Raw genomic sequence first — 27481 nt, forward strand, 5'->3', positions numbered from 1 at the left:
TACTTGCCCACATTCACTGAATGTAGGGATAGTGAATTGTAATCATAAAGTGAACTAGGGTTTGTCCCTAAGAATCTTACAAAGATGAAACTTGGAAACCCTAGGTCTAACAACATCAGCCTAAAGAACCTGAAACAGATTGTTTCGTGACTCCATAGGCTCATAGTTCGATGCAGCACTTGCGCAACAAATGCGAAGTCATATGATCTTGTGATTGGATCACAAGGGAATGGCCAAGTTCTCGCAATGAAGTTGGCATGTCCTTACGCAAGTTATCTTGCAAGAGGACGAATAATCATCCTAATTTAGTGGTCTTTCTTGAGTAAAGAAGATTGATTGGAAACTAAAGACCAGCCGATAAACTGAAGTAACCAATGAACTTAAGGTTTGACCAAGTTGGGTTAATAGGGTATGCCCTAACCCAGGATATAGGGGATCTTGCCAAGTTGCAAGTCATCCTGGATCGAGTGCTGGATGCATTTGAAAGGAAGGATTCATTCCTTAGCAGTTTGCCAACAAAAACGATCAATGGAAATGTTTGTGCTTGCTACAGATTTTAGAGCACTGTTTGGCTTTGTTTGATCAATGAATTAAAAGATAAATGGATATCTATACTTCAGGTTGAAGTCTTGAAGGGAGAGGCAGCTTCAGTTATCCTCGACTGCCTGCCTGACCCTAACCAAGGGGGTTGTTGACCGTGCTGAGAAAGTGGACCAAACCCGCCGCGAGAGGTCTCTCCGTTGAGCACTACTTAGAGCAGGAGGACGTTTGGGTGCCAGAGGTGGCTCTGGCCGTAAATCCCTCGCCTTTCGGGCCCTGCACAAGAGGCTAACGTGACTCGGGATTGGATCTCGAGGTCCACATACTAGTCTACGGGCGAAAACTTGGATTAGTGATCCCTGTGGATTGCTGGATAGCCTTCGGGCGGATTGTGGATAAGCCTACGGGCTGGACTCTTTGTATTTCAAAGATAAATATGATAACTTGTTAATAAGGAACTTATTTGATATTGTTTTTCTATGTCAAGTGATAAGATTATGTGAAAGAACTAGTGCATAACGGGTTAATTAAAGAAGATGGTTGTTACATGTCCAACTAATGTGTTAGGTAATTAAATAACTAAAACAACCTGAGGAAAGTGCGGAGGATGGGCCATAGGTCCCTCCTACAGATGGGTGGTCCCAGTTGGCTGGGAACTTTTCTCAAATCACGATGGACAGTAGGAAGATCGTCAAAGAACACGAATAACAAGAGCGTTGACCTAGAGTTATGATTGAACCCGATTTACGCTGTTTTAGGGGAACGGAATGGGACTATGCCTTATGGCAGAGAGGTTGAGCTTTGCATCCCTCTCGTTTCCCATTCTCCTTGAACCAAGTGCAGCGTGAATCCGCTTCGGACCTGGTGTTTCTGCGTAAAGTAGTTCGCTTGTGTCCGACGCTAGTTGCCGTTAGGAAATGACCAATAAAGAAAACCCTAATTCAGGTCGATCCTAAGTGGGGACGGCCGGAATACTTCCACTTTGTGGCAGACACGAAAAGCCCTAGATCTCAAACCCCCTAACATTCCATGGGAGTGCCGGGCGAAGCTTTCTAGACATCCTTTCCGATGGACAGCTAAGACGTGTCCTAAAGATACAAGTGGACATGTTACAAGGACAGATCTAATAGCTTCCAACATTCTCCTTCAATGCACTTTGAATCTTTGGAACAATTGACATCCTTGTAACTGAGTAAAACCTATCCCTGAAAATCGAGACCAATGAGAGCAATTGATCTAATGTAAAATGCATAGGAGTATTCAACAATTCTTCAAACAATGCTCCTGATGTCAATTTAGAATTCTCCACTTCAATTGCATTTTCTTCTGCTTGGATATCATCTCTTCTCCCTTTGACTTCTCCACTTCTTCAACCATGTCATCTCTAACTTCTTTCTGTTCCTCCCAATCCAAAGGTGATTTTATCTTTGCTTTAGAGCATGTGACCACCAATACTTCTTGTTCACCTAACTTGCATTGCAAACAATCACATTCTAGATAACAATCTGTTGACACTCGATTTGTCCCATGATCCTTAGACATCTCCACATCAATTAAATTGCTTTGAGGTGCTTTCTCTAATTCCCTCGACTGCACAAGTGGGGCAGGTAGCCGTGGTAACTGCTCATTTGGTGGTTGCTGATTCTAGCCTTGTGAATTCCACCCTTGCTGATTCTAGTTCTACTGATTCCAATTCGGTGGCTGTTGCCATCCTTGTTGTTGCTTCCAATTTCCTCCTCACGGTCTCGAATTTTGAAATCCACCAAGTCTTGGTCTCGGAACCCTTGATTGTAATTCCCTTTGAATGGCCTATCTTGATTGAAAGGTGGTCTCCATCTAGAGAACTGTTGTTGTTGCCTTTGCCATCCTGAATTGTTAAATGGCCTTTGCTATCCTACAGCATCAGGAAACACTCCACTTGCATGTGCCAAATTTTGTTGAATCTTGTGCTAAACACCCGCTCTAGAATTTGTCCTCAAAAGTTTGAGTTATACTAGCAATTAGTTGTCAAATGACCATCTTTTTCACAAATGCCACAATGAGCCTTCTTGCTACTTGATTCCTGCTTGACACCCATTTCCTTCTCAACTTCTTCTCCACCATCTTTTGAAATAAACTCCCCTTGATCTTTTCTTTACCCTTCTTCTTATGCTTCCTCTTCTTATCTCCTTTATTTGAATCGGAATTGGAGGCATAATTTGAACAACTACTTGCTTTTGAATTGAAATCGAGATCTATATCTGAATTTATATCTGTATCAGAATCATCATCACTATTGTCATCCAAAGATTTCTTCTTCTTCCTCCCCTTCTTTCTCTTCCTTTTCACCCGAGAACTCTTCCTTGATGAACTTGGATTTGTAACTCCAAATCTCTTTTCTACTCTTGTTGCAATGTCCACCAAGGCATTAAAACCAGCTTTGACATCTACACCTGTTACTGCATTCCGCAATTCCTTCCGCAGACCATGCATGTAATATCCAGCCAACATTTCATCTGTAGGCCTTTCTGCATTTGTAAGCCTCTTCAAATATTGATTGAATTTCTGAGTGTAATCCTCCACAGACATTTTCTTCTGCTTAATCCCTATGATTTTTGTAAGCTCATCATTTGGAGTTTTCTCCTTTTATGGAATCTATTCAAAAATGCATCCCTTAATGCAGTATAATCTGCAAAATGCCCTACATTGAAATTTCTCAACCACTACATGGCTCTTTCCTCAAGTGTTGCTTGGAATTGTCACATCTTGACTTGCGCATCATACACTCTGTCAAATCCTCTGGCCTGCCACATTGTCTTAAATTGAGCTATGTGGCAATCGGGGTCTTATTTGAACTTATCGAAAAAGGTCCCGAACTAGACACATAAATCTACTCTAGCCACTACTGCCATATTCATTTACGTATTTGGGGTCAAATGCCCTATTGAAGATGATGTTAATGCTGTATGTACTGAAGGATGTATTGGTACGCCTCTTCGAATTCCCAAAGGGTCAAATTGCAAATGTCTTCTCACCACAAATGCCTGCTGCAAAACTACTCCTCCTACAAAAGTCAGATCCAATTGCCCAACTCCTCTAGGTTCATTGAAAAGTCCTCCATAATTCTTTATATCCTTCAATTCCTTTGCACCTTGATTTAACTCATCCTCCAAATTTTCACTTTGCATCCCACTATCTTCACCACCTTCATGCCCTTTTGCACGCTGCTACACACTTGCTGCTGTGCTACCCACCTTATGAAATACGGGTGTACGGGTTGCTGTGAATTCTCTAGAACGAAATATCATTCAACATCTGACTTCCAAAAATAACATAACCACCAATGTAACTACCCCCAAAACCACTTCTCAGCATGGCACTCATCCCACATAAGAGAGCAAACTTGACCATGAACACCCTTCATAAACACCATGATTGCTAGTGTATTAAGGTTACACAGCCAAGCAGTTTCTATACAGACTTTGACAAAACTATGTGACTTCTACCCTGACAAACATCAGAATTCCACCTATTTCACAAAAACGTCACTACAACAACATGAACATTCCCCACTCAGCATCACTACATTGTTACTGCACTCTTAAACATGAAATACACAAAAAATACAGATTATTGGGATAGAGAAGAAGACAAAATGTAAATTGCAAACTCCATTTGTCATATCAGAAATTCAGCCATAGCCATCATAACTTCTGCCCCTTGCATCTGCCTTATATATCTGAATATGGTTGTGCAACTGAAAAGCCAAACACCCATTTTTACTTCCTAATATCTGAAAAGTTACCAGACATAAGATAAGGTTCATATATATGCCAAAAATAATCCGCCTAAGATGTTTGCCCTTATACATCTTGTGTTTGTTTCTTGATCAACACCTCAGAACTTACAGGTTTGAAATCTGTAACCTTTGTACTAGAGGATAACTGACACGAGATTATATTATACCCTAAAATTGTTATCTGCAAGCCTATGGGGCAAAAATTGGTATCAAAATGGCCTTAAATTTTGCTTGCTCACCAAATCTCATATAGCAATATGAGATTTTTTATTTGCCCTACTTTTAGTGTCTCTATAGACACTATCAAAGGCAAAGTGAGAGAATGGGAGAGATTTTTACTAACTACTTGAAATCTTGCTCCTTCTCCTTCACTTTAGCCTTCAAAATTAGCCTCTTTGAATGGTGTTACTTTGATACTATGTCACGAATAACATGATGGGGAGACTTGCTTGAGGTAATGTGCCCAATACACACAATATACACAAACAGAAGCTCACTCTAGAACACAAGAAGAGAGATGGAGATCAAACTTATTTTTAATTGGTTTTTCTTCTTTCTTTCTCTCATAATACAATATCAACAAAGTATATACATAATACAATATAAAGAAAAGTAGCCTTCTAATTCAAAAAATGCATAATTGACTATACTAGTTGATAGTTGGTGCTATAATTATCCCAGCTATAGGTTGGTGTAACAAATAAAATATAATAAGTGATAAGTTAGTAGTTGCGTGAGGATCATAAAGACAAAAAATGTACTAAGTGTAGACATATGGACCCATTTAACTAGGCAATCAACTATCAATGTTTGCACATGTTGAGCTTGCTATCTTAATAATTGGTTGCCAAGGTTTTTAGGCATGAGCATGGTGTTTACTTTGATAAAGTCTTTTGTCCTATAGCCAAGATGACTACCCTATGGTTGGTTTTGGTCTTGGTTATGTAGTTAGATTTGGACCTCTATCAGATGGATGTGAATATGGTTTTTTTGCATAGGGACTTGCATGAGAATATCTATATGCAGCAGTCTAAGGGCTTTATTGAAAAGGACAAGGAAAACCAAGTGTGGAAGTTGAGAAGGAGCTTTCATGGCTTTAAATAGACTCCTAGGAAATGGTACCATAACTTTGATGCTTGCATGCATTTGCATGATTATACTCATAGTAATATAGATCCAAGTTTATACATAGAGAAGGCTCATGATGGTAGCCTTATTATCTTGGTACTTTATGTCCATGATATGTTGAGTACTGGGAGAGCTCATCTGGATGCTTTGAAGACTCAACTCAATAAGAGGTTTGAGATGAAAGATATAGGATAGGCCTCACATATTCTTGGTATGTGCATCATGCATGATTGCTCTAAGAGGCTCGTTTACCTGTCACAATAAGCGTATATATAGAAGATGGTTGAGCAATTCCATTAATAAGATGTTAAGCCTATTGGCTATCCTTTACCTTCCCATATGAAGGTTAGTTAGACTTGTCGTCCCTAGTCAGATGACCAAAAGGCTAAGATGGCCAATTTTTTTAATGTATTTGTAGTGGATAGCTTGATGTATGCCATGATAGCCACTTACCCTAACATAGTATTTGTAGTAAAAATTGTGGTACACTATATGGCTACACTTGGTGAGAGACATTGGGATGCCATGAAGGGCATTATGAGGAGATACTTGAAAGGAAATGTAGATATGTATATTTTCTATGGTGGCCATGATACTACAATTGTGGGTTATACTGACTCTGACTATGTAGGACATGAAGATAGTAAGAAGTCCACCTCTATGTATGCCTTAATATATAAACCATGACTATACACTTAAATAAAAAATGTATCTCGAGTGAGGAGAGAATTAAAAAAAAGTGACAAAGTATAAATGTACATAAGTACAACATGAGATGAAGAATAGATATCATCTCATCCTACACCCATCATCTTCCTAAGGAAGCCAAAATATTCCATTAAGAGACCTTTAGTCAGCAGATATTCATGATTCTCATTAGTTGCAAGCTCAACAAACTTGTTCTCTACCACCTCCTTGAAGAAGTGATAGCACAACTCAAGATGCTTTATCTTTGCATGGAAGAGTGGAATTCTTGGCCAATTGTTTCTGCCATGTACCCAAGGATAAATGTAATGAGCTGGATCTTAAGTCAATAAAATGTAACTTTCTTAGTTATGGAGATATAGGTGAGATGGGCTATCACTTATGGGATCTGTAGACTTGGAAGGTAATCTATATCCATGATGTTGTTTCCATGAAGAGAAGATGCATAGGTAGCTTGAGTAGGTATTTGAATACATAGAGTGATCTTTCAGGAAAAGCCTCCTATTAACGTATAGCTAGCTAGAAAGCCATCAGAGTTGATATTCCACCATAGTCTGTCTACTAGAGATAAACATTAGCCTAAACCCTTTATAGGTATGTTATGGTGACACCTTTTGGTGAGCCCCTTACTCTTGAGGAGACTATGCATAGAGGTGATAGTCACTATTGGGAGACGGCCATGTAGTTTGAGTTTGATTCATTATTGTAGAAAAATCATACATGGGATTTGGTTTCTTTTCCTAAGGGGAACCATGCATTGCTATGTAAGTGAATGTACAAGTTGAAGATTATCCTTGCATACCTTGAGCTAACACATAAGGCCATATTGGTGTCATGAATCACATGGTGGAGGGACTTGCTTGAGCTACTATGCTATACACACAAATTATAGATAAGATACAATATAAAGGAAAGTGTCCTACTAAGTCAAATAGTGCATAAATCATTATACTAATTGATTGACACTATAACTAAGCCAACTATAGGTAGGTGTAACAAACCAAATATAATAAGTGATATGCTAGTGGCTATGTGAGGATCATAGTAATTGCCAATGTGCTAAGTATAGATGCCCAAATCCATTTTACCAAGTGGTCCACCATCAATGTCCACACATGTTGAGCTTGCCATCTCAACACTCCCCCTCATGATCAATTGCATATTTGCAACTCCAAGTAAGTTTCAAAATTTTTAAAGCTTCTTTATACCCAATGCCTTTATGAAGATGTAAGCTATTTGATCCTGTGTATTGACATATACTAAGTCAATCTCTCTTGCAAGGACCATCTCTCTCACAAAATGGTAATGCATGTCAATATGTTTTATTCTAGCATGGAACACTAGGTTCCTAATAAATTAAATTAAAGTCTTTAACAAAGCAGCTATTTGCATTAAATCTGATATGTAGCCCTTGTTCTACCATCATCTAACCTTCATATACCAAGTTCTCTATGATGGATGACACATGTTAAAATTTGACAAACACTTTGTTTGACCATCATGAAAGGACAAATAAATTTTTTTGATATATGGAATCAAAGTACACGAATCATCACCTATCTTTTATATAGCTTGGGCTTTGTAAATCTTGCATCCCTCCAAACCATTCAGTATGGCCAACCGTATGATTAGATATAACAGAATCAATATACCATACATCATCACATACCCCATTTCCTATAATATCATTCATAATATGCTATATAACAAATAAACACTCATTTTTTTCATCATTTCGTCTTGAAGTTGATGCATAATTTCCTTGTTGTAACTTACCGTTGCAAATGTCATCCTTCTTATCCAAACAATAGACTATAATATGACATGTTCTCCCACAATAATGACAAACAATACCAAAATTATTAGAACCTTTGTTTTGCCATCCATCTCTTCTTGTAGAGCTCCCCCTATATCTATAATTACCAAGGTCTCTTGAAATCTGCATATTATGAAATTGTTGATTTAACTTATTTGCTAGTTACTAGTAGCATGTCCCATACCATGGCCTCTTGAAGAGGATCCACTATATCTCCTTTTTGAACTTGAGTAAAATGCTTGGACATGTTCACTACTTCTTTCAGATAAATCATCCTATATGTTGATCTCTTCAATGATCATGAGAGAGACCAAATCCTTAGAGTTTGAAAACACCTTATGTACATACACAGAAGTAACAAACCCAAAGTATATGAAACCAAATCACCTTCATCATGCATTGCATCAATAGTTGCTAAGGCATATGTAATGCTTCTCACCTTCAGAACATACTCGTTTATAAATATCTTTGCTTTCTTTAATGCATTCAAATCTTGCTTGAGTTGAATTTTTCATACCTTTGTATTTACTGAAAATATTATCTCGAATGTTATCCAAGTTGCATGTGAACTTTTTGCATTTTTGATATACCCCAGTATAGTATTATCAATGGTTTGTAGATAGCCAATACATTATCTTTTTGTGTTTTGCATTCCATTCTTTTGGTACTTTCAATTCTTATGTATCCATAGGATCACTTAGCTCTGGTTGCTTTTCCTCACCTAAAATGAGCTCAAAGAGGCATTTTCCAATAAGGAATTTCATCACACAAAACTTCCATGATAGGTAATTATTCTTATCTAGCTTGTCAATGATATGATTTCCATTATTCTAAGCCATTATGACACAATTGACTACCAAATGATAAGTAAAACTTTTGCAACCCTTCACAAAAGGTACATAGTTTGGCTAGCATTTTTCACTGACTACTCATTAATATATAACAATTTGCAAATTATTTAAAAATAAAACTTGTATTTGTTTCTTAATAAACACCTTAGCACTTATATGTTTGAAATTTGTAACCTTTGTACTAGAGAATGGCTGACATAGACAAGATTATAATATACCCTAAAATTGTTATTTGCAAGCCTACAGAGCTAAAACAGGGCCCAAAATGGCCTCAAATTTTGTTTTCTCACCAAATCCCATTTTGCAATATGAGATTTTTGATTTGCCCTACTTTTGGTGCCTCCATAGGCACTATCCAAGGGAAAGAGATAGAATGGGAGAGATTTTTACTAACTACTTGAAATCTTGCTCCTTCTCCTTCACTTTAGCCTTCAAAATTAGCCTCTTTGGATGGTGTTACTTTGATATCATGTCACGAATAACATGATGGGGAGACTTGCTTGAGATAATTTGCCCAATACACACAATATACACAAGCAGAAGCTCACTCAAGAACACAAGAAGAGAGATGGAGACCAAAATGATTTCTTATTGGTTTTTCTTCTTTCTTTCTCTCATAATACAATGTGTACAAAGTATAGATAAAATATAATATAAAGGACAGTGGCCTTCTAAGTCAAACAATGCATAATTGACTATAATAATCAATTGTTGGTGCTACAATTATACAAGCTTTATAGGTAGGTGTAACAAATAAATATAATAAGTGATAAGTTAGTAGCTATGTGAGGATCATATAGACAAAAAATGTACTAAGTGTAGACATATGGACCCATTTCACTAGGCAGTCAACTATCAATGATTGCATATGTTGAGCTTGCCATCTCAACAATTGGTTGCTAAGGGTTTTAAGTAGGAGCATGGTGTTGACTTTGATAAAGTCTTTTTTCCTATAGTCAACAAGACTACCCTATGGTTGGTTTTGGTATTGCTTGTGCGGTTAGATCTAGATCTATATTAGATGGATGTGAATATGGATTTTTTGCATGGGGACTTGCATGAGAATATCTATATGCATCATCCTAAGGGCTTTATTGAAAAGGACAAGGAACACCAAGTGTGCAAGTTGAGAAAGAGCTTTTATGGCCTTAAATAGGCTCTTAGAAAATGGTGCGCTTACATGTGTTTGCATCAATATACTCATAGTAATATAGATCCACATTTATATACAAAAAAGGCTCAGATGGTGGCCTTATTATCTTGGTGCTTTATGTCCATGATACGTTGAGTACTGGGAGAACTCATTTGGATGCTTTGAAGAATGAGCTCAAGAAGAGATTTGAGATGAAAGATATGGGGTAGACCTCATATATTCTCGATATTTGTATCATGCATGATTTCTCTAAGAGGCTCCTTTACATTTCATAGAAGGCATATATACAAAAGGTGCTTGAGTGATTCCATATATAAGATGTTAAGATTATTGGCTATCATTTACCTTCCCATGTGAAGGTTAGTCAAGCCGATTGCTCTTAGTCATCAGATGATAAACAAGGTTGAGATGGCCAATTTTACTTATTATTTGCAGTGGGTATTTTGATGTATGCCATGATAGCCACTTACCCTACTAGAGTATTTGTAGTGGAAATTATGGTACACTATATGGCTACACTTGGTTGGAGACATTAGGACGCCATGAAGGATATTATGAGGAGGTACTTGAAAGAAACTATAGATATGTATATTTACTAGGGTGGCCATGATACTACAATTGTGTATTATACTGACTCTGACTATGTAGCACATGCATATAGTAGGTAGTCCACCTCTATGTATGTCTTTAATTTTGCTAGAGATACTATTTCTTGGATGTCTAGGATGTAGAAATGCACGATCTTATCTACTACTAAGATAGAGTATATTGCAGCCACTAAGCCTTGCAATAGCTAGCCCTATGGTTAGGACTGCACATATATAAGATTGTATGATAGATTTATGTCCATAGTCACAACTTTATGGATACCCTAATTTTGCATTACACATGAATGACCATATCATATGGAACCAGGAGTACAAATAGAAATCCACCTAGATTTTATAATTTAGAATCATGCTAGGAAAAGTAGAAAAATAGTCTCAACCATTTGTTGGTTATATAAAATGAGGCCTAAATATTTATAATTATTATTAAAACTGTATAATAGATATACACACAATTAGAAAGTCATAATTATTCATAGATGACAAGGTGTGTATGATAGTAAAAGCACGTAATTCTAGCCAATACGATGTAGTGATTTTTGGGGGGCTTATTGTAAAAAAGCATAAGCTTACAAAAATGATATAATATCCTTTTAGTAGTAGATAAGTAAAATACTATGCGAGAAGGCCTAATTAGTTACTACTTTGGAATTATTACTTTTTACAAAAATATATCTAGAAATTTATAATTTTTTTAACTTATGCCCAGATGACGGGTAGGATTCAACACTTTGGACTCTCCCAAGGGCAATTTCTTACACTCAATTTGAGCTGGTCTTGTCATGTTTAACAGAACTAGCACCCAATAACATCTAGGCAGGAAGGTTCCCTTCTATGGCAACACATAACCAAGGGGCTCTAGTTAAAAAATGATAATTGCATAATTGGTTCTATGATGGAGAAGAAATCTATATAAATATAATGCGATGAGCATCAAGAGCCTAGAAATTATTGGCTAGTTAATGCTATGAAGAAGAGAGTGGATATTTGTACATTTCTCTATAAGCAGAAATTTGTGTAAATATTGTAAATATCAACACAAATCTTTTGAAAGGACTAACTTTACTATTTTTGTATTGTACTTTAAGAATACATGAAACAAACCTAGTATTAACGAACAATTAAAAAACCTACTTTTAAATGTCAAATAGTATGTTAGGATGTTATGTTTTAAAAACTAAACAAAACCATGTTTGAATAGAAAACCAACTTTCCTCATATAAGAATTTTAGAACAAGAGCTAAATGCATAATTTTTTAAGAATTTGGTCTCAAAACTGGTCATACATTATTTTAGGGAAACAAAGATGAGATTTTGCCTTGTGGACAAAGGGTAGAGTTTAGCTTCCCCTCGCCTCTCCCTCACTATGAACCAAGTGTGGCAATTGACTCACTCTTGGTCTTAATGGATTACCATGTGATCATCCTAACTAAGTGCTAGAATGCTATTAGAGATTGTTAGGTATTTAGGAACTTTTAGGTCGATCGTTGTGGGTCAAGACTAAGCGCTTCAATGCAAGGCAAACCCAAGGCCACCTATTATTCCTATGGAGCATGGTTTCTGGTAGCTAGGATAGACCTTGGAGAACTATCAAGTGTTATCTTCTACAATTAGGGAACAAATATGTTATAAAATCACATAGATTACATGTACAAAAGATATATAAACATACACAATAGTTTGAATGGTAGTCTAAACTAGGAAAAAATGAGAGAATAATGGTTGATTTATATCTCATAAAGAAAATACAATCAAGAAACCTTATCATAAATGTTTTTGTTTAAAAGCTTGAAGATTTTTGAACCTCTCCAATGTTGAGATGGCAAGCTCAATATGTGCAGACATTCATGGATGACCTTATGGCTAGATGGGTCTACACATCTACACATAGCATATTAATGGTCATTATGATTCTCACATGGCCATAGAATTATCACTTATTATATTTAGTTTAATGCATCTACCTATAGTTGGCATAGTTATAGTGTTAGTCAATTAGTATAGTCAGTTATGTATTGTTTGACTTAGTACGCCACTTTCTTCTATGTTGTATCTGATATATACTTTATGTATATTGTATTTTGTGAAAGAAGAAGAAAAAATGAGCAAGAAATTTTTTTGGTCTCCATCTCTCTTCTTGTATTCTTGAGTGGGCTTCCTCTTGTGTGTGTGGTGTGTGTTTAGCATAGCAACTCAAACAAGTCTCCCACTACACGATTCTTGACATGGTATCAGAGTGGCACCACTAAGAGAGATTGGTTTTGAAGGCTAAAGTGAAGGAGAAGAAGCAATGATTCGACCAAGTAAGCAATGGCTAAGAAGCTCTTTCATTCTTCCACTCTTTCTCTTGGATAGTGCTTGTGAAGGCACCGAAAGCAAGGCAGAGTGAAAATCTCATATTGTTGTGAGATTTGATGTGTAAGCAGAGCACTATATATTCCCCAAATAAACCCCTTTAAAAAATTTTACTTTTTCTTTAGGCATTTGAGGCTGTTTTGGGCCGCCTTTTAGACAAGCAAGGTTGCATGCAACAATTTCAGGGCATATGCAATTTGAGTTGCGTCAGTTGAAAGTGGGTGCGCAGGTTACAAATTTCATAGTTATAAGCTTTGAGGTGTTTTCTAGGAAGCAAACATAAGTTTTATGTACAAACAGGTTGTATATTGCATGTACTATTGAGTAATTAGTGAAAAAAGTTGCTTGGTATATTATTGTGTACTTATTGTGAAAGGTTGCATAAGACTTGCTTACTGTTGTGTATCATTTTTGTGATAATGGTAGAGAACATTGAAAATTCCATCTTTCAGAAGTTGGCAATAATAATTACCCATAATGGAAGTTCTATGTGATGAACTTCCTTATTGGAAAAGGTCTTTAGGAGTTAGTTTTAGGGGAAGAAAAGAAGCCAATGCTGAGTAATTTTGTGATTGCAGATGGATTAAAGGTGTGAAAAGAATGGAATGCAAAGGACAAAAAGCTAATGTATTGGCTATCTGTAGTCATTGATAAAACTATGTTGGGGCATATAAAAAATGTAGAAACTTCACATATAGCTTGGATAATTTTTGAGAACATATTTTCAGTAATTACAAAGGTACAAAATATTCAACTCAAGAAAGAGTTAAATACTTTGAAGAAAGGGAAAATGTATATCAATGAGTATATTTTGAAGGTGAGGAGCATTGCAGATGCTTTGGCAGTGATTGATGCAATGTTTGATGATGATGATTTAACCTAACCCTAGGATTTCATGCCTTGAATGCTGCTCCCCAAGAAAAGAAAAATAAATTTCGCACATACATATACACATAAAAGGTAAAGGGAAAGAACTCATAAATGAAGGACATCACCTAGACTTGGCCACAAGAAGCATCCATGTAGCAAGAGGCTCTAATGAGGTGCTTCATCGAATCTATTTAGTATAGCACTAAGACAAGAAACCATTAACCCACACCAAACAAACAAATGGCCCTCTTGGCCTAATAAGATAAATCTATTTCATTGCAAAATAAATGGTCCTCTTGGCTTAATGAATTAGACAAATATTTTCAAGAATAAAAGGCCCTCTTGTCCTAATGAAATGTAGCCATAAAGCATTCAGCATCCTACCTACTGAAAATGGACCCTTGGTCCCCCATATAAACCATACTGAAGCACAAAACTTGACCAAGGTGTGAATTGCTCACGCCCTACACTAAATACATCAAATTATTAGCTAACCCCTTGCATAAACAACAAGGGGTATCCTACAAATATGCCATTGAATGATGCGATGCATCCATGATAGAATACGAAGATGGTCAATCGCTACCTGGCTCATAACACATACTAACCATCACCGAGCAAAATAGGACATGTCAGCAAGTAGTCCCCATAATATCCTTGGACTAACATCATAAGGCAATTGTAAAAACCCCTTAGGACCATAGTTTAGAAAGACATCTTCAACAAAGGCATAATTAGCAAGGGAATCTGCAAAGTGATTCCACTCTCAGGGAATCAGCTCTGGCAAGTCACTACCTCAAAGATCTCAAGGATGTCCAAGGTTTCATGATGGTACATTCATAGAATGGGATCTCTCACATTATAGGTTCCATTCAATTAGTTGATTCAATCCCATAATCAAGGCCTTATATTCCACTATGTTATTTGTAAACACAGTGCCTAAATACACCAAATTTTTAAAACTACTCGATGACGGGGATCTTTTACAACAACCCTAACACTTGTATGCTTAGCAGGCCTTCAAAAAGCTCCATCAAAATATAATGTATAAACCCAAGCTTCATTGAAATAACCTGCCATGGCAATAAACGTACTTGTACTTATGATAATCAAAATCTAATTGAGAGAGGGAGTGTAAGACATGGGCAATCCCTCCTTCCTCATTGGACTCAGTAGGGACACTAGTAAGAACCCTATGATAGTGGTGGTAGTAGAACTGAATATTCCATGTAAAGGATCCATCATACTCAGTAGGGACGCTAGTAAGAACCCTATGATAGTGGTGGTAGTAGACATGAATATCCCATGTAAAAGATCCATCTTGCCACTCAGTAACTGCTGGGGTAAAAGGCTCTTGGGCCTGCTTGTGTACAGTGACTGCCATATTCTTTATTCATATATATATGAAAGTGCAATAAGGCTGTCATAACATTGTTGACAGCACCTACATTGTGTGTGCTCTTCTCTCCCACGTCTCCTATATCCCTTTCAACTGGTATTAGATCAAGTCCTTTGTGAGTGCTTCCCGGCCTTCCTCGGCATCTACACGAGGTATGAGAGCTTGCTTCCCACTCAGCTCTCAGTCATTCTTTAACATGAACACCAGAGTTTCATGAAGAGGCAACCATAACTTCCATCATTGAAGCTTGTTATCTTCACCTCTTGCTTGGACTTGTCCTAGGCATGTGTAGGCCTATTGTAGGCCTTCATTGGGCTCTTGCTTATCCCCCTTGATTTGGCCCCTCAAGTATAGTAGCATGCTCACGTTTATTTGAGTATGTTTGCAAAAATGGCTCAAAAATCACTCTTTTTGTCATATCTTGGGCATTCGGAACCCGATTCAGGCAAGGTAAGAGTCTAAGTTGGGGTTTTGGTGCGCTTTGCAAGAAATGGTGATGTTGGATTTGCCAAATTCTCATGACAAAATATTTTGCAACAGATTTCAGATCTGAGACAGCATATATTTGTATGCCTATGGCTTATGTGATGCTTCTACTGATGTCTATTAATACTGGATCACTTGTGGATGCTATGCCTCTTATGTGAGACACATTTGGAGATGATTTAGCTCAGCATTGACAATTTTGAATAGTCTCAGATCTGTCCAAAACAGGGCAGCCACCTGTTACTTCAATTTTATGCTTACAGGTCTTGGCATTTGATGCCCAATTATGCCTCGTTGGTGCCTATACATACGGGAATGTATACCTATGGTTTGCCTATGGATTTGAGCTTGGATTGAGCACTGATTTTCTCAGTTTACAGAGGTTATATGCTACTCAAAACTTTAGGATTGAGGCTATTTATGCTACAGTTGGGTTATGCCTATTGGCCACGGGGTGCTCCCGGCTACTCAGTATGATGTCATGATGTATTTGGACTATGCCACATGTCTTGTTTATGCTTTGGAACGCTTTTGAGCTGAGATTAGAGCTAGATTTGGGTTTTACTATCACTTCTTTGCAGTTGGCATTTCATCTATGACATGGTTTATGCCTAGGCTACCCAGTACGGGTTATGATGTCTTAGTGAATGCTTTATGCTTTGGCTGTGGATGGCAGTTGTTATTGAGCTCATCTCGACATTCATTTGAGTATTCCCTTGAGCAGTTCGACATTGAACTGGCTTTTTCCATTAGGACCTTGGATACTATATGGGATTTGATGCTCTAATTATGGATCTTGGCTATTACTTGGATGCACTTATAGGTATTGAGTAGTGAACTACTTCCTTGTTTTGGCAATTGCCTATTGAGCTGTGATTGCTCATTTGCATTTGATATGCGGGATAATTATTGATCAATGGACTTGGATAGTGCTTGGAATTTACAGTTATGGCCATCTTGCTTCTCTATTGTATGGCATCTATGCTATTTGGGTTACTATTGCCCGTGTATGTCAGGAAGCAGTTGGAAGCAGTTGATCTTTATGGCCACCCGTGTATGCACATGGTCTGCTGCTATGTATTTTATAGAGCCTCTTACTTGGATGCTTTTACACAGATATTTGGGCTTTAATTCGAGCTTGATTCTTGCAAGTTTATTTGCTACCTGCCGTTCTTGGCTGGACACGCATGTCACTACATGGTATGAGACACTGCAAAGTTATGTATACTCCTATGTTTCGGGGATGCTTATTCATTTATAGATGTGAGGCATGCTTATGATTTTATGGTTACAAGCTATAGTGGTTGGATATGCCATGCTTTTTTCTGCTAGGCTTGTTTGTGTGGGAGCTTTTGCATCCGTGGTTGATACCTTTGTGTTCTTCCCTTTTAGTTTGGATGAGTCTCCTTTGTAGTATGCTATGATGACTTTCAGCTCTTCTAGTCATGCAGACAGTCCTCTTGATGAGCACGTTCTCTCTTATGAGAGTTCCCCTGATTCTTTGAGCTCCTTGGATGTATTGGACATCCCTACTCATGCTATTACAAAGCAGTTGTCCTCTTCTACAGGTTTTATAGGTTCTGTTTGCTTTCATTGTGGAAAGACAGGGCATGTGAAGCATAAATGCTTCAAGTGGATTAGAGAGTAGAAAAGATTGCGCCGCACTAGACATAAGAGTAGAGTCATTGATACAGTAGATGAGACCACTGTTGATAGTGGTATGGTGCATGTAGTTACCCATGATGATGTAGCTGAGCCTAGACTCCTGGCATCGTGTTACCCTGCAGATTACTTGCTCAGTGATATGGCCTATACCTTTGATTGGCTTTTAGACAGTATGGCATCTTGTCATGTTACTCTGCATAGAGCTTGGTTCTCTTCTTACAGGGAGGTTGACGGATGTATTTCTTTGGGCCTTGAGCAAGATTGTCATGTTATTGGTACAGGGGATATACACTTGGCTTTGCCAAATGGGTCTTCTCTTATGCTCTGTGATGTCTTGCATATACCTACGCTTAGTAAGAGCCTAATCTCTATCAGTCAGTTGCATGGTGCAAGATATTATGTCTCTCTTGGGGATACTTCATGGAAAATTCATTGTGGTTGCTTGGTATTGGCCAGAGGTGCTAGATATGGCAGTCATTATGTAGTGCATGTCTCTCATGTGGGAGATTCTATGGTTGCAGTTACACAGATACCACATGCATTGTTATGGCATTGTCACCTAGGCCATGTACGACACACTGAGATGGATCCTTTATGTGATATGGGCTTATTGCATGCTCTTCCCCATGCTACTTGCCCTAATTGTACTCATGGTCCATGCAGAGCCTATTTGGCTTATGGCGATCGTGTGAGGCATGCTCCTCTAGGTCTAGTCCATGTTGCAGTAAATGGACCTATGCCTTCCCAGTCACTTGGTGGAGCATCGTATTTTGTGACCTTCATGGATCATGCTACCCACCATGTTTGGTTTTACCCTTTGGTACAGATTGAGGATGCCATAGCTATGCTTGACAGGTTTATGGATTCTGCTGGTTGCAGGCCTAGGTGCTTGTAGATGGATTATGAGAGCTATGCTATCTCTCCCAGCTTGCGAATCTCTTGTCAGCAGTATGGCATTGATTTCTTATGCCCCTGATATTATCGGATTGATCATGGTATGTGCCTAACCTTACAGGTGAAGGTTGTTGCTATACTTACCACAGTTGGATTGTCTTATGGATTTTGGACCAAGGCCCTTATGACGGCAGTCTACTTGGTTAACAGGATGTTGTGCTTGATTTGGATGGTATTACACCGCATGAGGCATGTAGAGGCATGAAAACCTCCTATGATCACTTGAGGATGTTTGGTTGCTAGGCATATGTCAGTATACCACATGAGCCTATGTCACACAGATGCATACTCCTTAGTTATGGAGATGGTGACTTTACAACTTACAAGTTTTGGGATTTGGATGCCCAACAGGTTCTACGCAGCCGTCATGCTGTCTTTTATGAGATGCAGACACCTCTCAGGCCTCTTGATGCACGTTCAGTGTGCTTTATGGCTAATTCTACAACTGTATGTCAGTCTTTCACTTTGTTGAGCCTGTATACTGTCTTGAGACACCATCTGAATTATGTTTGGGATGCTGGCCCTCTTTCAATGATTGACTCTAGAGAGTATGGATGCTCTCCGCTATCTTTTATGCGCCATGCCGATGCTATGCACTTCTCTGAGGATGATGATGTACAGCCTTGCACTCATGAGTTGTGTTGCATTGCTCTGTTGTATGGACTGCGGGATCACTTGCCTCCTGGATGTCTTGGACTCGAAGATTCCCAACACTTATTGCACAGCTCGCTTTGCAATTGGGCGTTGGGTAAGATGTCATGATTCCTCACCCTGTCTCTTTTCTTTTGTTTTGTTTTTTTACTCCCTAACCCATTGGCCTTTTAGTGGGAGGTTGTTGGAGTAAAAGGCCCTTGGGCCTGCCTGTGTACAGTGACCGCCCATATTCTTTCTTCATATATATATGAAAGTGCAATAAGGATGCCATAACATTGTTGACAGCACCTACATTGTGTGTGCTCTTCTCTCCCGCGTCTCCTGCATCCCTTTCAGTAACATGATAACCCTTACTCCACCAAATCACTTTGCCTTGGTGGTAATACTGCTCTAAATATGGATGCTCAAGATAAGGAATGATTTTTCCCATCCAATAGTCTCAGTATCCTCTGAAAGTTTAAACTGGATCCCGAAAAAGGACCTACAAAAGAACCAAGTTTGACATCGGTCCCTATAATAGTAGGGCTTCAATTGATTGAAATTTACTTTAGTTTTGAACTCTATCCCTTGCAAATTTGCTAAAAGGGCCATAGAGCCATTATTTCCTATGCGAACAATTTTATAATAAGGACCGTAATATAAAACTAGTTGATTCTTAGTAAATTTATACTTCTTAGCTTGAAGGTCATGAAGTATTTTCATTTGCTTCTTCCCTACTTCCTAATCTAACAAAGCTTGTAACTAGTCTCGTTCAGATGTGCAAGGGAGATGAACCTTTCTTGTAATGCTTCCTCTTCTCCCAAGGAATGGTTTAGAGCAAACCTTATTGTAGGTAACTCAATATCCAAAGATAAAACTCACTCTTTTCCATATACTAATTTAAAAGGAGTGTGGCTTATAGCTCTTTTAAATGTCGTATTATAAGCCCAAAATTCCATATACAACTTCTTATTCCAATCATGGTTACCTTCAAATACAATCTTATATAAAATCCCCACAAGTTGCTTATTCATACTCTCTAGTTGTCCATTATCTTAGGGACAATAAGGCGTGGTCTTGTTATGTTTAAATTTTAGAGCTTCTCTCAGAGCCTCAATCACTTTATTCAAAAAATATGTCCCACGGTCAGACACAAGATCCTTAGGTGGACCAAAATGACAAACAATTTGTTTCAAAATAAAACTGGTCATTTCCTTGGCATTATCCTTCATTGTAGTGTGGGCTTCATACCACTTTATGAAATAGTCTGTTGCCACAATAATATCACGCTTTCATATAGTTGACGAATGATGTATAGGTCCAATGAAATCAATGTCGCACTTCTCAAATGGTAGTATTTCCATAATAGGAGTCAGTGTGCATGTGTCCTATTCTCCCTATTGTCATGCCTTGACATGTGTCATATCTCTTAACATATGCAAATGCATCTTGAAAAATTTACGGTCACTAATATCTGGCTCTCAAAACTTTTATGTGCAGTCCATCATCTAGAAAAGTGCCCTCCACAATCGAAATCATGATACTCTTCTGAGATAAATGGAACCTCATCGGGCATAACACATTGATGATAAACATCATCAACCCCTTCTTGATATAGTGTATGATTTCCAAGCCTTCTCATTATTAATGCCACCCAATGTAGATGAAACCAAATCATCATCATCGGGCATTGCATCAATCACTGCTAAAGCATTTGCAATGCTCCTCACCTTCAAAAAATACTCATTGATAGACATTTTCCCTTTCTTTTTCGAGGTATTCGACTCTTTCTTGAGTTGAATATGTGCCTTTATATTTAGTAAAAACATGTACTAAAAATTTGTCCAAGCTATATGTGAAGTTTTTGCATGAATGTGCCAGCATAATGTTATCAATGAACTGCAGATAGCCAATACATCACCTTTTTGTCTTTTTCATTTCATTCTTTCCACATCTTTAATTCATCTACAGTCGTAGGAATACTCAGCTATGGCTCCTTTTCTTCACCCAAAACAAACTCATAAAGATCCTTTCTAATGAGAAGTTTGTCACATAGAACTTCCATTAAGGGTAGTTGTTATTGTCCATCAACTTCTCAATGATGACATTTCTACCATTACCATAAAAATGATACAAAAAAACAAGCAAGTCTTCTACAACCTTTCACAACAAGTGTATAGCAATATACCAAGCAACCCTTTTCACTGATTGCTCAACAGTACATGTAATCTATAACTTGTTTGTAGATAAGACTTATGTTTTCTTCCTAGTGGAAAACACTCCAAAAAGTAAAGATTTAAAATATGCAACTTGTGCACTCACTTTTAATTGATACAACCGAAATTCTAATATACCTAGAAATACTATCCGCAACCTTGTGGCTCTAAAATGGGGCCCCAAATGACCTCAAATACCCAAAAAATCAAGGGAATATACAATGCTCTGCTTGCACACCAAATCTCACAACAATTTGAGATTTTCACTTTGCCATGCTGCTTCTGGTGCCTCCACAAGCACTATCCAAGAGAAAGAGTGGAAGAATGGGAGATTTTCTTACCATTGCTTGCTTGCTCGAATCCTTACTTCTTTTCCTTCACTTCATCCTTCAAAACCAGCCTCTCTCAATAGCACCACTCTAATACCATGTCAAGAATTGCATGGTGGGGGGAGTTTCTTGAGTTGCTATGCCAAACACACATCATACATATAAGAGGAAGTTCATTCAATGACACAAGAAGAGAGATGGAGGCCAAAAAATTTTCTTGCCATTTTTTTTTTCTTCTTCCACACACAATACAATGTACACAAAGTATAGATAATATACAACATAAAGAAAAGTGGTCTACTAAGTCAAATAGTGCATAACTGACTATACTAATTGAATGGCACTATAATTATGCCAGTTGTAGATATGTGCAAAAAACTAAATATAGTAAGTGATAAGTTAGTCAGGGCCATGAGAGGATCATAATGACCATTGATGTACTAAGTGTAGACACGTAGACCCATCTAGCTAGGTGGTCCATCATCAATGTCTGCACGTGTTGAGCTTGCCATCTCAACAATTTACAAGCCTCAGTGGTATTGAAAGGAACAACTTTGATAATGTTGATACCACTATCACTCGGAAAGCTCTTCTACTATAGCTTTTCCTCTCTGTAATATTTTCTTTGGTCTCTCCTCTTGCTAAAGGTTATTCCCTTGTGCTTGATGATTAATTGGACTTGGCTTCTTACTCCCCTACTAAAGAGAACTAATCTTATTCCAACAAGTACTGGCTAGATGGCTGGACTTTCCACATATGTCACATTTGACACTAGGGCAATTTCTCAAAAAGTGTTGACCACCATACTGTCAAGATTGTGGGAGAGAAGGAAGGAGTCTCACTTGTAGCTTTCTTGCTTGCACAATAGGGGGATACACATAAAGGTGGAGACTGAAAACAGCTTTCCTCTTCTTAATCGTGTAAGCCAAAAAGGAACTCAAGTACATCGAAATAGAAGAACCCTATATATGGGTCTCAAACCAAACTCAACTAACTAAGTGGCATACTAATTGAGCCATGAACTAGAGTAGATAAGGATAGCTGTCATCTAGCTATTATTCATGGGCGGTGTACCAGCCACATCTGCAACTGACAAGTCGGTGACATAAATGCACAACGGTCACCTTGGCATATCACGAGTGGAGCTCGATATCTCAACACTCCCCCTCGAGCTCAATCCCAATTCCTGCACACCAAGCAGGTCTCTGAACTTGCTCAGCTTCTCTGTGCCCAATGCCTTCGTGAATATGTCAGCTACTTGATCCTCTTTGCTGACATAAACTAGATCAATAAGACCTAGTAAAACCCTCTCCGGCATATAGTGATAATGCACCTCAATGTGCTTTGTTCTAGCATGATAGACTGGGTTATTTGCCAAGTGTATACTACTCATGTTGTCACAATAAATGACAACTGGCCCATCTGTAGGCCGATGCATATCATAAAGTAGCTTATGCAACCAAGCTACCTCACATGCAGCCATTGCTGCGCCCCTATACTCAGCCTCTATGCTCGACAAGGCAACTGTAGGCTGTTTCTTGCTGCTCCAAGTGAGTGCACCACTCCCAAAAGAGAACACATACCCACTGGTAGATCGTTTATCAGAAATACTACCAGCCCAATCAACATCAGTGTATCCATGCAACTATATCTGAACCCCAGTCTCATAAAGTAGTCCATACTGTAATGTGGACTTCACATACCTGAGTATGCGTCTAGCCGCATCCAAATGCGGTTTCCTTGGAGCCTGCATAAACTGACTTACCAATCCAACATCATAGCTCAAATCTGGCCTGATAATAGTCATATAAATCAAACTTCCTACTATGCGTCTGTACATAGTAGGGTCTTCGAGAAGCTCACCTGCATCTGCACTCAGCTTCACATTTTGCTCCAAAGAAACTGAAATAGGCTTACAGCCTGTCATCCCATATTTGGATAGCATTTCCAATCCATACTGCCTCTACAAGAGCCGTATCCCACTTGGTGATCTAATCACCTCAATGCCCAAGAAATAACGCAGCTCTCCAAAATCCTTCATCTCAAACTTCTGCTTCAATAGCATTTTCACATGAAGGATATCTTCATCACTGTCACCTGTCATAATCAAATCATCAACATAAATGACAAGTAGCATAATACCTTTCTCTATTTTTCTCACATAAAGTGAGAAATCTACCTTGGAAATCTGAAAGCCAATAGTGATAAGATACTGTCCTATCTTGTCAGACCATGCTCTAGGTGCTTGCTTCAAGCCATACAAGGCTTTCTTCAACCTGCAAACAAACTCAGGATGAACAGCATGCACATAACCAGATGGCTGCTCCATATAGACCTCTTCTTGCAAATCACCATGCAAGAAGGCATTCCTTACATCCATCTGATGTAGAGACCAACCCTTTGATGCAGCCATAGCAATGACTACTCTTACGGTTGCCATCCTTGCAACCGGATTGAATGTTTCTTCATAATCAATGCCGTATGTTTGTGCATACCCCTTGACTACTAATCTTGCCTTGTATCTATTCACAGAACCATCTGCATTGTGCTTCACCTTATAAACCCACTTACAACCAATTGCATTCTTACCTTTAGGCAAAGGTACCAATTCCCATGTAGCATTTGCTTCTAAGGCATCCATTTCTTCATCCATGGCTTTCTCCCATTTTTCTTTTCCCATGGCTTGCTCAAAAGAAGCGGGTTCTGGTTCCTGTATCACTTTGACCATATATGCATAGTGAATGGCTGTAAATCCATCATATTTCAGCCTATCCACAGGATACCTAGCTCTAGTAGACCTGCACAAAGTAGGTTCACTCCCAGGTGCTCTCAAAACATCCCTGGTCTTCCTTACTCCAGGTGTAACAATAGAAGGAATACCCAACTCATCATCAATGCTCTGTTCTGAGCCACTGGATTCACCATCCACATAAGAGTGACCTGCATTCACATAAAACATGGGCTGATCTACCTTCTCTTTTCCTTTTCGTGATACCTGCATACCACTATCTGCATTGCTTTGAGAAGATTCTCCTGATCTCAATCTGCTTGTCCATGGCGAAGAATGTGAACCACTACTAGAGGACGCTCCAGGTCCACTAATATCTTGTGACTACTGCTGTGAATTTTGTGCAGCATTACCATTTTGTGCATCTACATCATCAATCACATTTACTGGTTTATACCAGCTACTCATCTCATAAAAAACAACATCTCTGCTCACTATAAACTTACGAGTAGAAGGGTTATAGCATCTATACCCTTTCTACAGAGAGTAACCAATAAAGATGCACTTCTCAGCTTTTGGATCCAACTTGGATCTCAACTCATCTGGCACATGAACATAGGCAATGCAACAAAAAATATTCAAATGAGAAATATTTGGTTTCCTACCAGTATACCTCTCCTTTGGAGTCATCCCATGTATTGCTGCAGTAGGAGTCTTGTTCATTATGTAGACTGCTGTAGCAACTGCTTCAGCCCAGTAAAAATCTGGCAAGTCTTTTTCGTTGAGCATGGCACGAGATACCTCTCCAATATGCTTGTTTTTCCTTTCTACAATTCCATTTTGTTGTGGGGTATGACTGCATGAATATTGCTGCTTTATGCCATGCTCCTGCAGGAACATTGCAAACTCATTTGAGAGGTACTCTCCCTCTCCATCTGACCTTAGGCATTTTATTTGTAGGCCTGTTTCTTTTTCAACCATAGCTTTAAGAGTTTTGAAATGCCCAAATACTTCACTTTTCTTTTTCATAAAATACACCCAAACTTTTCTGCTATAGTCATCAATAAAAGTGACAAAATAATGACAACCTCCAAGAGATGTAGCTTTAGTAGTCCACACATAAGAGTGGATTAATTCCAATGGCTTCTTACTCTCTTGAACATGTCTAGGAAATGGTTTCCTTGCCTGTTTTCCAAATTGACAGGCTTCACATACCTTATGCATTTCTACAACCTTGAATTTAGGCAATCCTGCAACAATATTTTGGGCTTGCATTGATTTAAGTCATTGTACATTAACATGACCAATGCGTTTATGCCAAATATCAATATCTGCAACTACACCGGTCCCATGTGCAAACATTGCTGCACTCAATTCAGGCATGTCAGCATCCAACGTAAACATTCTGCCCTTCTTCTTTCCTTTTGCTATCAAGCGACCTTTATTTTTCATATCCTCAACAAAGCATCCATGAGGATTAAATATGACCTGCAAGCCCTGCTCAACCATTTGACCAACAGAAACCAGATTCTTGGTGATATTCGGGACATGAAATACATCTGACAGGTATTTCTTTTTCCCATCCTGCATAGACAAAGGAAATTTTCCAATTTGCACAATAGAATGTGCAGTATCATCACCAATCTCCACAAATCCTGGTTTTTCCATTTTCCTTACATCCTCCATCCATTCTGCATGACCTGTCATGTGGTTTGATGCACCTGAGTGAACATACCATACATCGTTGCTTTCTTCTAAACTTGTCATAGAATTGTTCATGTGCTGCACCATAAACAAATGCTCATTTCTGTCATCACCCTGTCTACTAGAAGATGCATAATTCCCTTGTTGCAATTTTCCATTCATGATGTCATTCTGCTTTTTATAGCAGTCTTTAGACATATGACCCATTTTACCACAGTAGTAGCATTCAATATTACTGTTTGCATTTTGGCCTCTTTGCCATCCACCACGACCTCTTTGGCTCCCCCTGCCTCTAGAGTTACCACGTCCTCCTCCATAGGACTGGTTTTCTTGAGTTTGTTGCATATTCTGATTTCTACCAGGGCCTCTAGATCGGCCTCCTCTACCTCTGCCTCTGCCTCTTCCAGCATTTGAGTAGAAGACAGCTTCTTTTGAAGTTCCTCCTGAAGAAGATGCACCACCATTTCTCTGCTCCTCAGAAATTAGAAGAGCAATCAACTCCTCAAAATCAGGAAATCTTTCACGGACAGAAATGGATGTTCAGAACTGTGCATAATCCTTTCCTAGACCATTCAAGGTCACAGAAACTAAATCATCATCTTCCACTGGTGACCCAACGGAAGCAAGTGCATCTGCAATCTTCTTCACCTTCATGTGGTAGTCATTGATGCTCATACTTTCTCTTTGCACATTGTGCAACTCTTGCTTGAGCTGCATTTTCTTGGCTTGCGTATTTGTGCTATACATTTTTGACAGAGTATCCTATGTCTCCTTTGGCGTACTTGCATCCTGAATATGCACAATCATAGAGTCTGAAATACTGATAGACAGCCAGTACATAACTTTCCTGGCTCTCTCATGCCATGCTTCAAATGCCTGCATTTGCTGCTGATTGGGAACATCAGGAAGAACTGGTTCTTCTTCATTTTCTGCAACAAATTTCCAATATCCTTTTCCCATAAGGAAATTCGTCATTGTGAACTTCCATGCTTAGAAGTTGTTCTTGTCAAGCTTTTCAGTGACAATCTGTGAAAGAGAATCAGATGCCATTACAAAACACTGCAAAAAATTCTGTCACTGCAAAGAACACAGCTTCAGCCTCACAAGGGCAAATCTGCAAAACTGACGAAAGTGGTATTTGACCACGTAGTCACTTCCTAGTGACGATTTTGCATCAACAGGCAACAAGGATGATTCTGTAACTCCTAATGTCTCTGCGCACAGGCATACGATGCAATTTCTATAGTAACTTTTCACTGACCTGTAGAACAGTGGTCGCACAGCATAAAACTCGGCCTTTTCCTGAGTACGTGCAGAAAACTTCTGCCTCTAAAACAAGCCCCGAAATGGCCTCAAATCAAAAAAACAAAGCAACCATGGGCTAAAGCCCTCACCCCTAGCATATACTGTCCTCTTGCTACACCGCGAAGGGCGTCTCAATCTGAGACAATGCACTCTTGCACTTTCCGATTGTGCTACCTGCAGAGACTTGCTCCCAAAACAGAAAATGAAAGCAACATTGGTCCTCTTACCAGAACAGCATGAACTTGGTTTGCTTTCTTG

Source organism: Lygodium microphyllum, chromosome 30 (genome assembly GCF_053477565.2).
Source record: "Lygodium microphyllum isolate KBCC chromosome 30, Lygodium_microphyllum_v1.1.10, whole genome shotgun sequence".
NCBI classification, from domain to species: Eukaryota; Viridiplantae; Streptophyta; class Polypodiopsida; order Schizaeales; family Lygodiaceae; genus Lygodium; species Lygodium microphyllum.